Source organism: Anastrepha ludens, chromosome X (assembly GCF_028408465.1).
Source record: "Anastrepha ludens isolate Willacy chromosome X, idAnaLude1.1, whole genome shotgun sequence".
Taxonomy (NCBI): domain Eukaryota; kingdom Metazoa; phylum Arthropoda; class Insecta; order Diptera; family Tephritidae; genus Anastrepha; species Anastrepha ludens.
In genome coordinates this window covers 64,657,467-64,671,798 of record NC_071503.1, presented here as the reverse complement: position 1 = coordinate 64,671,798, position 14,332 = coordinate 64,657,467, and the positions used below count along the sequence as shown (strand labels likewise).

The following is a 14,332-nucleotide window of genomic DNA, read 5'->3' as shown; positions in this document are numbered from 1 at the left end:
GAAGCGACAGCGGACGAACCAGTCCGGTTCTGCGTAACCGGAACGATCCGAATTTATATCCGGCCAAGGACTGTCACTTCAGCAGCATTCCTCGCATATGCACGGGGAATGTTTATGCTGCTATAACAACAACAACAACAACAACAGGAAGAAGAAGAAACGGAGAAAGTTTAACAAACCTGAATCCGAAGTAAGCAACCTTAGACAACTGGTTGCAGTGACTGCAGGAGGAGCCTCTTGCAGCAATCAAGTACCTGGTAGTAGTACCAACGAATCCAGTGGACCGAGTGAAGCGGGGGCTAAGAGTGCATCAGCGAGCGCGGAAAAGAGTCCACCTAGTGATCCACTATCGTCCGTCGGAGGTAACTATGCTGCGGCAGCAGCCAGCGGCATAATGGTGGAGATCTGTGGCGATGAACATATCCAATTGTCTCAAGAACAATTGTATTTTGTGGACAGCCAAGTCTGAGAGGCGATAGGGAAATCGAAAGATGTACCTAGATTCGAGCGAATGAGAATTGAGCACGGTATCTTGAAGTTACAATGCTCAAACACTCAATCGCTCTCATGGCTGACCAAAACTTTGGCTGCGATGCCAGTCTTTGAAGGATATAAGTTTGACATTCGCCAAACGAACAAAATTCAAAAACTGGTGAGGGTGAACATGCTGATTCCTGCGCCTCGAAGGGAGCCGCATGCGATCATCTCTAGGATCCATGCCTTGAACGAGGAACTTGATACGACGCACTGGAGATCATACTACTACAGAAAAGCGGGGACGGATCCTAAGTATGGAAACTGTTTCCACTTGGTTCTTGGTGTGGATCCAGAATCGTTGAAGGTCATACGGTCTAAGTATGGAATGTGCCGATATTTAAATCTGGGACGGATACTAGTTACTGTTCTCGATTCAGATATAGGCAAAGTGTAAGATTGAAATTATGGCTGTCCATATGCCACCAAATATTTCATTTACGCAAATTAACTTGGTTGGACTCCGATAACGGCATTCGGGGGTCGGGAGATAAGTAGGTGGTGAGGGTCTCCCGATGAATGTCGTTTATGGCCTGTCTGTACACTGTCCGATCCAGTAGCTGTCTATCTGTTTTGCCTTAGATCTCGTCAGCGTAGTTGAGGAAATGTCTCCTGACGTGCCTGGGAGGTGGCTCAGGCCCAAGCAGGTGTCTGCATGGGTGAGGCCTGCGGTAACACCCTTGCAGAGACTGCTTGCTGAGCAGTTTGTTATGCTTCTTCACAGGCAGCATATGGGTCTCATCGTATAGGTGTTGTATCGGTGACATCATAAGACATTCTGTCGCGGTTCTTAGTGCAGTGTTTTGGCAGGTCTGAAGCTTCGTCCATTGCGAATCACTGGTTCAGGTAGCATAGTTTAGAACCGGTCGGCCTATTGCCTTGAAAGTCTATAGCAACATTTTTTTTTGTCGTTGTCATAAGTGCTGCCGGCAAGTGACTTAAGGACCTACTTGCGATTCTGTACTTTAGTTCTAATAGTGGTTGTGTGCGCTGAGAAGGAGAGCAAGCTGTCACAGGTAACTCCCAGTATTGTGAGGTAGTTAACCGTCGGAATTTGTGTGTCATCGACTTTTACCTTGAGTTGGAGGACTTCAGATGCTGTTCTCATTTGGTCCGCTTGTGTTGTGTTACCAGTTTCCGCATCTCCAAATTGAGATCCTTTATCCGAGGGTCTCCGGGATCGCCCAGGCGTAGGAGATCACGCTCGTTCGCCAAAACAGCTGCTTCCGCTGAGAAATTGAGACGGATCTCCTTAAGCCTTCCAGCAGGGATGAAGCGACACGCAGCAGCTGTGAGCAGCTTGCGGAGGAATGCGCGTTCGACTGCGCGCACATCGGGGGGAATGGGAAGAGCGGCGAAGGTGTCTCGGTGAATTCGGCGAAGCTGGCCCAATTAGCTTTGTTAAAGTTAATATAGGACCGGTGGTTCGCGGAAACGAGGTCGGCAGGTCTGTCAATCGAGACGATAATGGGCCAGCTCCAAAAAAATTTGGCTTTGATGCGGATTATTGCGACACGCTCGTCCACCGGAGTGAACAAAAGTACTTGGAAGCCGGTTCTACGTTACCGGAATGACTCGGGGTTTTCCCGACCAAGGGCTGCCGCCCCAGTAAACTAGCCCTGTCTAGTGTACCGTATCCCACCCCCAATCTTTCGTTACAGTTGCAATCCATTGCAGCCAGTTTGCTCCAAATACTTCTCTTCCAGGCTGGCGTCGAACCCAGCCCCGGACCAGAAGTATTTTACTGCTGCATCTGCCACAAACGGCTCGACCCAAACTCCACCTCGGTTAGGTGTAATAAGTGCAACGGGTGGTGCCATCTTAAGACCTGCTCAGGCCTTAAGACTCACAGGGAGTGGTCCACAAGGTATGTGGCCACTTGTTGCTCCCGCCCTCAGGTGGCCGCTGCCTCACCGGCGATACTGCCCTCAGTGCCGGCACGTCAAACTGCCGCCACCTAAAACACCTACACGGTAAGGAGGCCACACGTGCAACACAACTCTCTCATTGACCCACAACCCTCCTGCTTCTACCCCAGTGTGGGGACAAACCAGCAGCTCTTGCTCCCCCGCACAGTCTGCTCCGCAAGGCAAACATTAGGCAAGCTGAACGAGCTCGGATGGGAGCCATTCCCATGGCAGCCGGTTCTACGTTACCGGAATGACTCGGGGTTTTCCCGATAAAGGGCTGCCGCCCCAGTATATTAGCCTTGTCTGGTGTACCGTATTTTACCCCCAATCTTACGTCACAGGAGCAACTCATTGCAGCCAGTTTGCTCCAAATGCTTCTCTTCCGGGCTGGCGTCGAACCCAACCCCGGACCAGAGGTATTCTACTACTGCATTTGCCACAAAGGGCTCCGCCCGAACTCCACCTCGGTTAGGTGTAACCAGTGCAACGGGTGGTGCCATCTTAAGACCTGCTCAGGCCTCAAGACACACAGGGAGTGGTCCACAAGGTATGTGGCCACGTGTTGCTCCCGCTCACAAGCGGCCCCTGCCTCTACGGCTACACTGCCCTCAGTGCCGGCACATCACACTGCCATCACAAACAACACCTCAACGGTAAGGAGCCCCCACGAGCAACACAACTCCCTTTCAAACCCACAACCCTCCTGCTTCTACCCCAGTGCGGGGACAAACCACCAGCTTTTGGTCCCCCGCACAGTCTGCTCCGTATGTCTGACCGTAGTTCCTCGGAACTTGACAACTGTCCAATGCAATTATTGCAGTGGCTGGTGCCATTTTCGGAGGTGCTCCGGCCTGCACACCACCCGTGAGTGGACACGCGACTACGTTGCCCCCTGCTGCAGAGCTCTGCACCCGCAACCGCCCCCAGAGGCGCGGCCACCAGCCAACATCAGGCCACAACCTTTGTTGCGGAACGCACAGCAGGACCACCGCAGACAACATCACGCATCCCTCACCCCCCGAGTTACGACAACCCTCCCACGAAGCATCAAGCTTCTGCAACTTAACTGAAACGGACTTACGAGCAAGATTGACGAGATAGTCGACTTCATGAGCCAGTTCGGAATTAAGATAGCTGCGGTCCAAGAGACAAAACTGCACGCTAGCTCGCCCTTGATCACCAGGGACGGCTACAATGTCCACAGAAAGGACCGCGAGCGAGATATCGGTGGTGGCCTAGCGTTCATAGTCCACCATTCAGTGCAGTATCGTCTTATCGAAGAAGGCATCGACTGCAGGGACAGCACCTTAGAACGTCAAGGTATAGCAGTCCGGGCAGGTGATGCCGAGCTCGAAATATATAATATTTACATACTCCCTGTCACCTGCTGCCCGCCAGGATATCTCCCTGATATTGGTGCGCTCATCAGGGGAGGAAACCGATTGGTTGTAGGTGACTTTAACGCGCATCACGATCTTTGGCATTCAAGCCTGCCAAACGATCGTAAGGGATAGAATTGGCAGAGCAGATACACGATTCGACGTTCAGCACTGTAAACGACGACCCCCCACCAGGGTAGTGGGCAACTGCAGCAGCTCGCCTGACATAACAATTGCTAGCGCTGGTCTGATAAATAGCATAACCTGGCGACCTATGCTATCGCATGCATCACCCCACTTGCCCATTATCATCTCGATCGAGAAACCTGCCGACTTTCTTTCCGCGGATCACCGGTCATACAACAACTTTAAGAAAACTGATTGGACCAGATTCGCGGAATTTACTGAGGACATCTTCGCAGCCCTACCCATTCCCACCGATGTGCGCGCAGGCGAACGCGCATTCCGCAAGGCGATCACAGCCGCCGCGGCTCGCTTCATACCTGCTGGACGGATCCGGGAATTACGTCCCAATTTCCCAGCTGAAGCAGCCGTTCTGGCGAACGAGTGTGACCGCCTACGCCAGGCCGATCCCGGGGACCCTCGTATAAAGGACCTCAATTTGGAGATCCGGCAACTGGTAACCCAACACAAGCAGACCAAATGGGTAGAGCAGCCGGTTCTACGTACCGGAATGACTCGGGTTTTTCCCGACCAAGGGCTGCCGCCCCAGTATACTAGCCCTGTCTAGTGAAACCCATATCATATCAGAGCATCTGAAGTCCTGTATCTTCACTTCTGGTGTGAGCAAGCTCTGGTCCACCGTAAGGTCCCTGTCGAACCCGACGAAGCACAACGTCAAGGTGGATATCACCTTCAACGGTCGTAATTCGTCGGATCCGAAGAGATGCGCGAGCTATTTTAGCCGGCAATTTATACTGCATCCTCCGGTCGACAGATCAAAACGTTGTGCCACCAGACGGTTGCACAAACTGCCATACAATAGTGCACCGCTTACTTTCACCAGCGACGAGGTTCAGGGGGCCATCAAACACATGAAACCATCTAAAGCCATTGGCCCTGACGGTTTAAACATGCTGATGCTGAAGAAGCTGGGTCCTTTGGGAGTAGAATTCCTCACCAAGGTCTTCAACCTGTCCAGGGCCACTCTCATCATTCCTGGTAAGTGGAATTTAGGGAGAGTGGTCCCACTACTGAAGCCTGGGAAACCCGCCAACCAAGGGTAGTCTTATCGTCCGATAACTCTCCTATCCCCAGTAGTGAAGACGCTTGAAGCCCTTCTACTCCCACTCCTCACAGAACACCTGACTCCAGCCCCACACCAGCATGGTTTCCGAAGAGTGCACAGCACCACCACGGCACTCACCGTCATAAACACTCAGGTAAACCGTGGACTAAACCAAAACCGCCCCTGCGAGAGGACTGTTCTAGTAGCGTTGGACCTACAAAAGGCTTTCGATACAGTCAGCCACGCCACGCTACTAGATGACATTTTACAGTCGACACTTCCGCCAGGGCTGAAGTGCTGGACCGCGAACTACCTGAGTGGTCGTCACTCGTCGGTGATATTTCGAGACCAAACTTCAAAACAGAAAAAATAAAGCAAGGAGTACCGCAGGGTGGTGTCCTTTCACCCTTGCTTTTTAATTTCTATATTTCGAAACTCCCAGACCAGAGGAAGTCTCACTGGTCTCATACGCCGACGACTGCGCGATAATGGCGTCGGGCAATGACATTGATGGCCTATGCGCCAAAGTAAACGACTACCTCGCCCGCCTTTTTCGCTTCTTCACTGCGAGAAACTTAAAACTTTCTCCCACTAAATCTACGGCGACCCTTTTTATCACCTGGACAAAGGAGGTCAAGCTGCAACTTCAGGTGCACGTCGATGACACCCCAATACCGACGGTAAATAACCTTTGACAGCTTGCTCTCCTTCTCAGCGCACACAACCGCTATTGCAACGAGAGTACAGAATCGCAACAAGGTCCTCAAGTCGCTCGCCGGCAGCACTTGGGGCAAAGACAAAGAAATGTTGCTGTCGACTTTCACAGCAATAGGCCGACCGGTTCTAAACTATGCTGCGCCTGTCTAGTCGCCTGGAACCAGTGATACGCAGTAGACGAAGCTTCAGACCTGCCAAAATACTGCTATTAGGACCGCGACAGGATGTCTCCTGATGTCCCCAATCCAACACCTGCACGACGAGGCTCACATGCTCCCTGTAAAGGAGCACAACAAAATGCTCGGCAAGCAGTTTCTGCTAGGGTGTTACCGCAGGCCTCACCCATGCGCACACCTGCTTGTGCCTGAGCCACCTCCTAGGCACATGAGGAGACATCTCCTTAATTACGTGGACGAGATCCAGGAAAAAACTGACAGACCACTCCAGGATCAGACAGTGTACAGACAGGCCAAAAACGACATTCATCGGGAGACCCTTACCACCTTCTTAAGCTCCCGACCACCGAATGCCGTTATCGGAGTCCCACCACCACCTATCGCAGACGAAGAGCTCCAGCTTCCCCGAGAGTCCCGCGTAACTTTGGCACAATTACGCTCTGGATACTGAGCAGGTTACACTCCTACCTATCCAGAATCGACCCCGACATACCAAACATATGTCCGGCATGTGAAGGCACCCCGCACGACACTAACCACCTTTTCACATGCCCTATAAAACCCACTCATCTAACACCTCTCTCCCTCTGGACCCAATCCGTCGAAACAGCTAATTTCCTGGGCCTACCGTTAGATGAGCTAGACGAAGACGACCGGTAACTACACAACACTGACAGGGCGAAGATACTGCTACAACAACAACAAGCTCGGATGCAAGCACCAGGCCGCAACACCAACAGCGGATTGCACAGCAGGCCCAACGTAGGCAACCCCACGCGTCCCTCACCCAGAAGCTTTAAGCTACTGCAATTCAACTGTAACGTACTCACGAGCAAGGTCGACGAGATAGTTGACTTTATGAGCCGGCACAGTATTAAAATAGCTGCGGTCCATGAAACCAAGCTGCACGCTAGGTCATCTCTGATCACCAGGGATGGCTATAACGTGCACAGACATGATCGCGAGCGAGACAATGGTGGTGGCCTAGCGTTTATAGTCCACCACACAGTATCGTCTCATTGATGAAGGGATCGACCGCAGGGACAGCACCTTAGAACGTCAAGGTATAGCTGTCCGGTCAGGCGATGCCGAGCTCGAAATATATAATATTTACGTACCCCCTGTCACCTGCTGCCCGGCAGGATATCACCCTGATATAAAGCGTTTTTCAGTAAGAGCGCTTCAACTTTTTTTTTATGAATAAAACACAAACGGTTTGACTTTTGTAACTAATTTTTTTTTTATTATCGAGTTTGAACATATACATTTAAGTATGAAATTCGATTTCTTTTGCATGACCACCGCGTGCACGTTTTACGAAGTCCAATCGTTGAACCCAATTTTCGACCACTCTTTTGCATAAATCGGCCGAAATTCCAGCAATTTCGCGTTCAATATTGGCTCTGAGCTCACAAATCGTCGCCGGCTTGTTACTGTAGACCAATGACTTCACATAACCCCAAAGAAAATAGTCTAGAGGCGTCAAATCACACGAGAGCGACGGTCATTCGACCGGTCCATTTCTGGAAATAATGCGCTCATCGAACTTACTCTTCAACAAATCAATTGTAGCGTGTTCTGTGTGGCTTGTGGCCCCGTCCTGTTGAAACCACATGTCGTCTAAGTCCATACCATTCAATTGCGGCCAAAAATAATCGTTTATCATGTCGCGATATCGATTTCCATTCACAGTAACGTGGCGATCGTTCTCGTCAACGAAAAAATATGGGCCAATTACGCCGCCGGCATGTAAACCGCACCAAACAGTGATTTTTTCGGGATGCAACGGTGCCTCATGAATCCCGTGTGGATTGCTTTCTGCCCAGTAACGCATATTTTGCTTGTTGACAAAGCCATGGAGCCAAAAGTGAGCTTCATCACTGATGATGATTTTTTGGAAAAAATCTGGATCATTTTCGAGTTGATCTTCAGCCCAATTTACGAATCGACGTCGCTTCAAATGGTCAAACGGCTTCAGTTCTTGTGTCAGCTTGATCTGGTACGGATGTAGGCCAAGATCTTTTCGCAAAATTCGCCACAATGACGACACAGAAAGGCCCAATTGTAGAGAACGTCGTGTGAGCGACACATTTGCGTCTTCTTGAACTGAAGCCCCGGCGGGAGCAATATTTTCAACACTTCGTGCCCTTCTTGCTCTCACTGGCACCGGAACATTATGTAGCGAAAACGTAGATACAAATTTTTTCACTAGAAGGTCGATTGTCGAACGGGATGGCTTGTTAAATGGACCGTAAAATGGCCGTAATGCTCTTAAAGTAGCAGCAACAGAACGATTATTTTTATAAAAAATTTGCACGATTTGCAATCGTTGCTCAAGTGTGTAGCGTTCCATGATGAAATGTATACTAAAGAAGTTTACAAATGACAAGCGAAAAATAAAAAATATTGCGTCGTTCGCCCTTCCTATCGGAAAAAAGTTGAAGCGCACCTATTGAAAAACGCCTTAGGTGCGCTCATCAGATGTGAAAACCGATTGGTTGTAGGTGACTTTAATGCGCATCACGATCTTTGGCATTCAAGCCTGCCAAACGATCTTAGGGGACAGCAATTGGCAGAGCAAATAGACGATTCGACATTCAGCACTGTGAACGACGAAGCCCCCACTAGGACAGTGGGAAATTGCAGCAGCTCGCCTGACCTAACAATAGTTAGCGCGGGTCTGATAAATAGCATAACGTGGCGACCTATGCTATCGCTTGCATCAGACCACTTGCCCATTATCGTCTCGATTGAGAGACTGCCGACTTTGTTTCCCCGAACCACCAGTCCTATTTTAACTTTAAAAAAGCTAATTGAGCCGGCTTCACGGAATTCACTGAGGACACCTTCGCCGCTCTTCCCATCCCCACCGATGTATGCGTAGGCAACCGCGCATTACGCAAGGTGCTCACAGCTGCAGCGGCTCGCTTCATCCCAGCTGGAAGCTTTAAGGACATCCATCCTCATTTCCCAGCTTGGCAAACGAGCGTGACCACCTACGCCAGGCCGATCCCGGGGATCCCCGCACATGGGATCTCAATTTGGAGACCAACACAAGCGAACTAAATGGGTTGAGCACTTGAAAACCTGTAACCTCACCTCTGGGTTGAGTAAGCTCTGGTCCGCCGTTAGGGCCCTGTCGAACCCGACGAAGCACAACGACAAGGTGGCTATCACCTTCAACGGTTGCACTTCGTCGGACTCGAAGAGATGCGCGAGCTATTTTAGCCGGCTTTTCATACTGCATCCTCCGGGCGACAGAACCAAACGTCGTGCTACCAGAAGGCTGCACAAACTGACGAACGACAGTGCCCCACTTAATTTATCCGGTGATGGGGTTCAGGGGGCCATCAACAAATCGAAATGATCAAAAGCCGTTGGCCCTGACGGATTAAACGCGCTGATGCTGAAGCATCTGGGATCTCTGGGAGTAGGATTCCTCACAAGGGTCTTCAATGTGTCCCTGACCACTCTCATCATCCCTGACAAGAGGAAAGCAGGGAGAGTGGTCCCACTACTGAAACCTGGAAAGCCCGCCAATCAAGGGGAATCTTATCGTCCGATAACTCTCCTTTCCCCAGTAGTGAAGACACTTGAAGCCCTCCTACTCCCACTCTTCACGAAACACCTGGCCCTCAGCCCCACATGGCCTGTGTTCCAAAGTGAACAATTACCTCACCGACTTTTCTCGCTTTTTCACTGCGAGAAATTTCCAACTTTTCCCCACTAAATCCACGGCGACCCTCTTTACCACCTGGGCAAAGGAGGTCAAACTGTCCCTTAAGAGGAAAAGTCGACGACACACCAATTCCGACTGTAACAACCCCAAAATCTTGGGTGTAACCTTTGACAGTTTGCTCTCCTTCTGAGCGCACACCACCGCAATTGGCACTAAAGTCCTCAAATCGCTTGCCAACAGCAGTTGGGTCAAAGACAAAGAATTGTTGCTATCGACATTTAAGGCAATTGGTTGGCCGGTTCTAAACTATGCAGCGCCTGTCTGGTCGCCTGGAACTAGTGACACGCAGTGGACAAAGCTTCAGACATGCAACACCTACACAACGAGACACAAATTCTTCCAGTAATGGAGCACAATAAACTGCTCAGCAAGCAGTTTTTTCTTCAGACACCTTTACTTCATCCCTGCAGACACCTGCTTGAGCCTGAGCCACCTCCCAAGCACGTCAGGAGACATCTCTTAGACTACGCTGACGAAATCCAGGACAAAACTGACCGCAATCTACTAGACGTGACAGTATTTACACAGTCAATAAACGACATGCGGGGCTACTATTACTGTTAACAAACAAACGCCATAACCCAATCATTTTTGACGAAACGATTGAAACTAAGAGAACTTCCTGGGAAGTTTGGATGAATTTCCCATATAGTTCTGATTTTGCATTGTACTACAATTTGTTACGGTCTCTGCTAAAATCTTGTAATGTACTAAGCTTGAGTTTAGTAGTGGCCCATAAAATGCACTTCAGCCAGTTCTTCGCCTAGAAGCACCAGAAATTGTAGGCTGCAAAATACCTAAATATAATGTATCAAAATTACACATTTTTGATTAAATCAATTCTTATGTAGTAGTAGACATTTATTTAATTATGTGAAAATTACTTACTTTAAGACTAACCGCTTCAAATCACTCGTTAATATAGAAAATTTACGACGCCTCATATCAGCATTCAGTCGAAAATATAAATATGCAATTCCCAAACGAGCGATAAATCAAACAAAACTTCTTTCTTGATTTTGCCTATATCAATGTTTTATTTAACAATAGTATAATAACTTCCAATGAAATGCAACTGATTTTTCACCCATAATCATTCTAATACAATACGAAACGCATTTCTTTAGTTCTTATTAAGCTTAAACAAACTACGGACGCAACATTGGGTCGAAAAGTTACAAATCTTCAAATTTCGCTATACGATGGTGAATATACAAGGGAGTGGGAAAAACAATGTATATCATCCATCGTAGAGAGTAAACACGTACACAACCTACCGGGAGAGGATGTAACCAACCTATTCATCTCTCAAAAACATTTAGGAAAAGAGTTAGAAATGGGGAGGGTCATTATTTTATGTTGCATTCAGGTTCTTCTCTTGAAGAGCTGGACGACAAACATGTACACTTGCTACAAAAAGTATCCGTATACAAAGAAATGAAAGCAACATATTAAGAAATTCATTGTTAAAATAACTAAAACATTTTAACCTTTTATTAGAAATGTTTACTCAGTAATTTTTCTACCTTTTTGATAAATTTTTGGTTGGGATTCGCAATAATGTGACTTGGGCAACTTTTGGCAAACTATGTTTTAATTAATGAAGCTTTGTGGAGATGTTAGGTTGGTGTTATAACTCCCAATTATTCGGGAAATAACAGTTTCGTAATAATTTGCCTTCAAAATGCCCTCGGAAATTTCACTATAGTATGGCACATTGCACTATATATTTTTTTACACTTAATTAAAATTCACTAAATATACCCTCACTTGCCTGTTTTTACTTATTTTTATACTTGAATTCGAATTATTTTCATTAAAATTAAATGCAAATGCATTTATCTATAAAATCACTTTCCAATTTTAAACGCGAATAAACAGATTGGAATGACAACAGTATAGTATAGTAACAGTGTTGCCGGATGCCTGCAAATGAAAACAAAAATAGAGTATTTGAGTTTAGTGTTAATGATAGGGATGGGGATTATTGTGCCTCCTTACTACACACACGCATATGACGTTTAATTTTGGGTTCTATGGTTTTAACACGGAGAAGAGTTCTACGCAAAAATACTGTGGATTATGTAGCCGGAGTTGGACTGATGAGGGTTATTTTTTTGAAAGGAAACGAGTTTTTTAATAAAGACATCTACGACCACCCTATTTGGTTTGCAGACATGATAATTGAATTTTGGCGGAGAAAATCTGTTTACAAAGGGCATGAGGACCCGTTTGTAAAACTGATCGAAGCAATACAATATACTTATAAACCGTAATTTTTGGTTTTTAATTACTTTCTTGTATTTTGTGATACGCTTATTATCATTGTTTTTAAGTTTCGATGAGTTAAATACGTGCATATAACCCAGAAAATCGCATTGTTTTTATTTTAAATTTCCTCCTGCAACGCTTTTTTTGTATGTTTATATTTTCAAAAATATTTCTCAATTTTAAATTAAAGCAAAAAATACTGCAGATTTACAATCAACCCTTCACTGCACACGAACTTAGTTTTTATTTCAGGTGTATAGCAACACCCACTTTCCGCAAAATTACACAATTTTAACATTAAATTACTTAAAAGCTATAAGCTTTCAGAGGGTGCGGTGTTCAGTTTTAAGATTGGGATACACCCCTCTACCCCCCTTTTAAACTTTTCTTTTCCAAAGCAAGTTACATTATACTAAATTTTTCCCAAATTTTTTTTTAGGTATATCTTTAGAAATTAAATTTTACAAAACAAAAAACTTCATTTCAACGAAGCAGAAAAAGTACCGTACATATCTGAAATCAACAGAAAAAGCGCATGGATGTTGCAAACGAAAATGTTAACAAGCCTCAAGAATTTTGCGAAAGTCATCTATTTTCGGATGAAAGCAAATATTGCATATTTGGCATTAAAGGAAGAAAACTTGTATGGCGTAAGCGCGGCACTGCGCTCGAAAAAGAAAAGCTTGTATCAACAGCATGGCGGGGGAGGTGTGATGGTCTGAGGCTATATGGCGGAGCAAGGAGTTGGCAAACTTGCTTATAGAGTTAACAATTGATCAATTTTCTTATTTAATTTTTTTTAAAGACTAGCATGATGCAAAGCGTTCAAGGAGCTTGGTGATGATTTCTGGTTTCAGAATGATAATGATCCAAAGCATTCGGCATATAATGTGAAGCTCTGGTGGCTGTATAACATAAATTACAAATTTAATTTTTAAAGATATACTTAGAAAAATATGTATATAAGTTTAAAATGATTTAGTTTTTTTACAATGAATTTCTTAATACGTTGCTTTCATATCTTTGTGTACGGATACTTTTTCTGGCAAGTGTATATTGGCACACACTCCCAATCCCACGAAAGGGGAGAAAAAGTACATGAATATTTCAATAAGCGCAAATGCCGCCCCGGCAAAGTGAATATTTTGACGTCAATTGTACCATTTATTTTGAAAAAGCAACAGACTATAGCATTTGATAATGTAGTTGCACATTTTCAGGCAATGCCTTTCAAACAGAAAATTAAACCGTAGTTGTTTAACATTTACTTACTTATTTTAAAGCGATACGTCCAAGCTAATTAATGCATTATTTTTCAATGTTTATATCAATTGTTCTCTCGATTCGGTCTGCTTGGATTCGCACAATTGTTGGTACATTTCTTACTTTATACACATTTATTTAATTTTATTATTTGTATTGCGACTCTGCGGTTCCAGAAAGAGCTTATAGAGTAGAGAGCACAATATTCACCGATAAAAAGAAAATCACATCAATGGAGTCGAAATGAAAAACACTTTTCTTTTTTTCTGTCACAATCGTTAACTATTGTTTTATAGAACTCAGTGCAATCTTATAAATTCAATCCATGTCAGCTCACCCCTTGCAGATAAGACAATGTGAATAACCCAAATTTCAATAATTGTTTGGATTGACCACCATGATTCACTTGCGCAAACACGACTAGTTTATACACTTCTCATGAATTCAAACTTCATTTGCAACTCAATTTTTCTGTATTCTGTACTTAAATGGAAGTAATGCGGAACACCTCCATTTAATCGTATTACAGCTAAATAAATTCAATTGTCCTATTGAACCAAAATTTTATAGCAACAGATATATGCACACCGTATCATATAACTCCAGCTTGCTGTTCACTCGTTTGTTTGAAGTTCTCTTCCACATTGTCATATCCACACACATACACCATCGTAGTTGCCGTACTCATATTCTCACTTCTAAATTTTGTGTGTATATGGACAATTACAAACAGAAAGAATTGCTTTAGATAATTGTTTCGGGAAATATTTAGTATACTGTCTATTGCTTTGAAAAAAAAAAGGTTAAAAGGGGACGATATAGGGGTGTATACCAATCTTAAAACTGAAAACTGCACCCTCCGGAGCCCTATAGTTTTTAAGTAATTCAATGTTAAAGTTCTGTAATTTAGTGAAAAGTTGGTGTTGCCATACACCTGAAATAAAAACGAAGTTCGTATGCAGAGATGTTCAGTGGAGGGTTGTTTGTAAAACTGCAGTATTTTTTGCTGTAATTGAGAAATGTTTTTGAAAATTAAAACATACAACTCATCGAAACTTAAAAACAATGATAATAAGCGTATCACAAAATATAAG

General features: G+C 45.4%; 1 protein-coding gene across 3 annotated transcripts in view; it reads right to left on the bottom strand.

Moving 5' to 3' along the window:
* The window catches only part of LOC128869325 (plexin-A2), a 135,547-nt gene extending 121,494 nt beyond the window's left edge, over nt 1-14,053 (bottom strand). Inside the window, exon 1 of one of the 3 annotated variants that reach the window (XM_054111857.1) lies at nt 13,248-14,053. The gene's annotated coding sequence lies outside the window, so the exon portion shown is untranslated. Of the gene's footprint in view, nt 1-10,592; nt 10,987-13,247 lie in introns of those variants that run through there. The other 2 variants (XM_054111855.1, XM_054111856.1) reach the window with 2 other exon arrangements.
* Between the last annotated feature and the right edge of the window lie 279 nt (nt 14,054-14,332).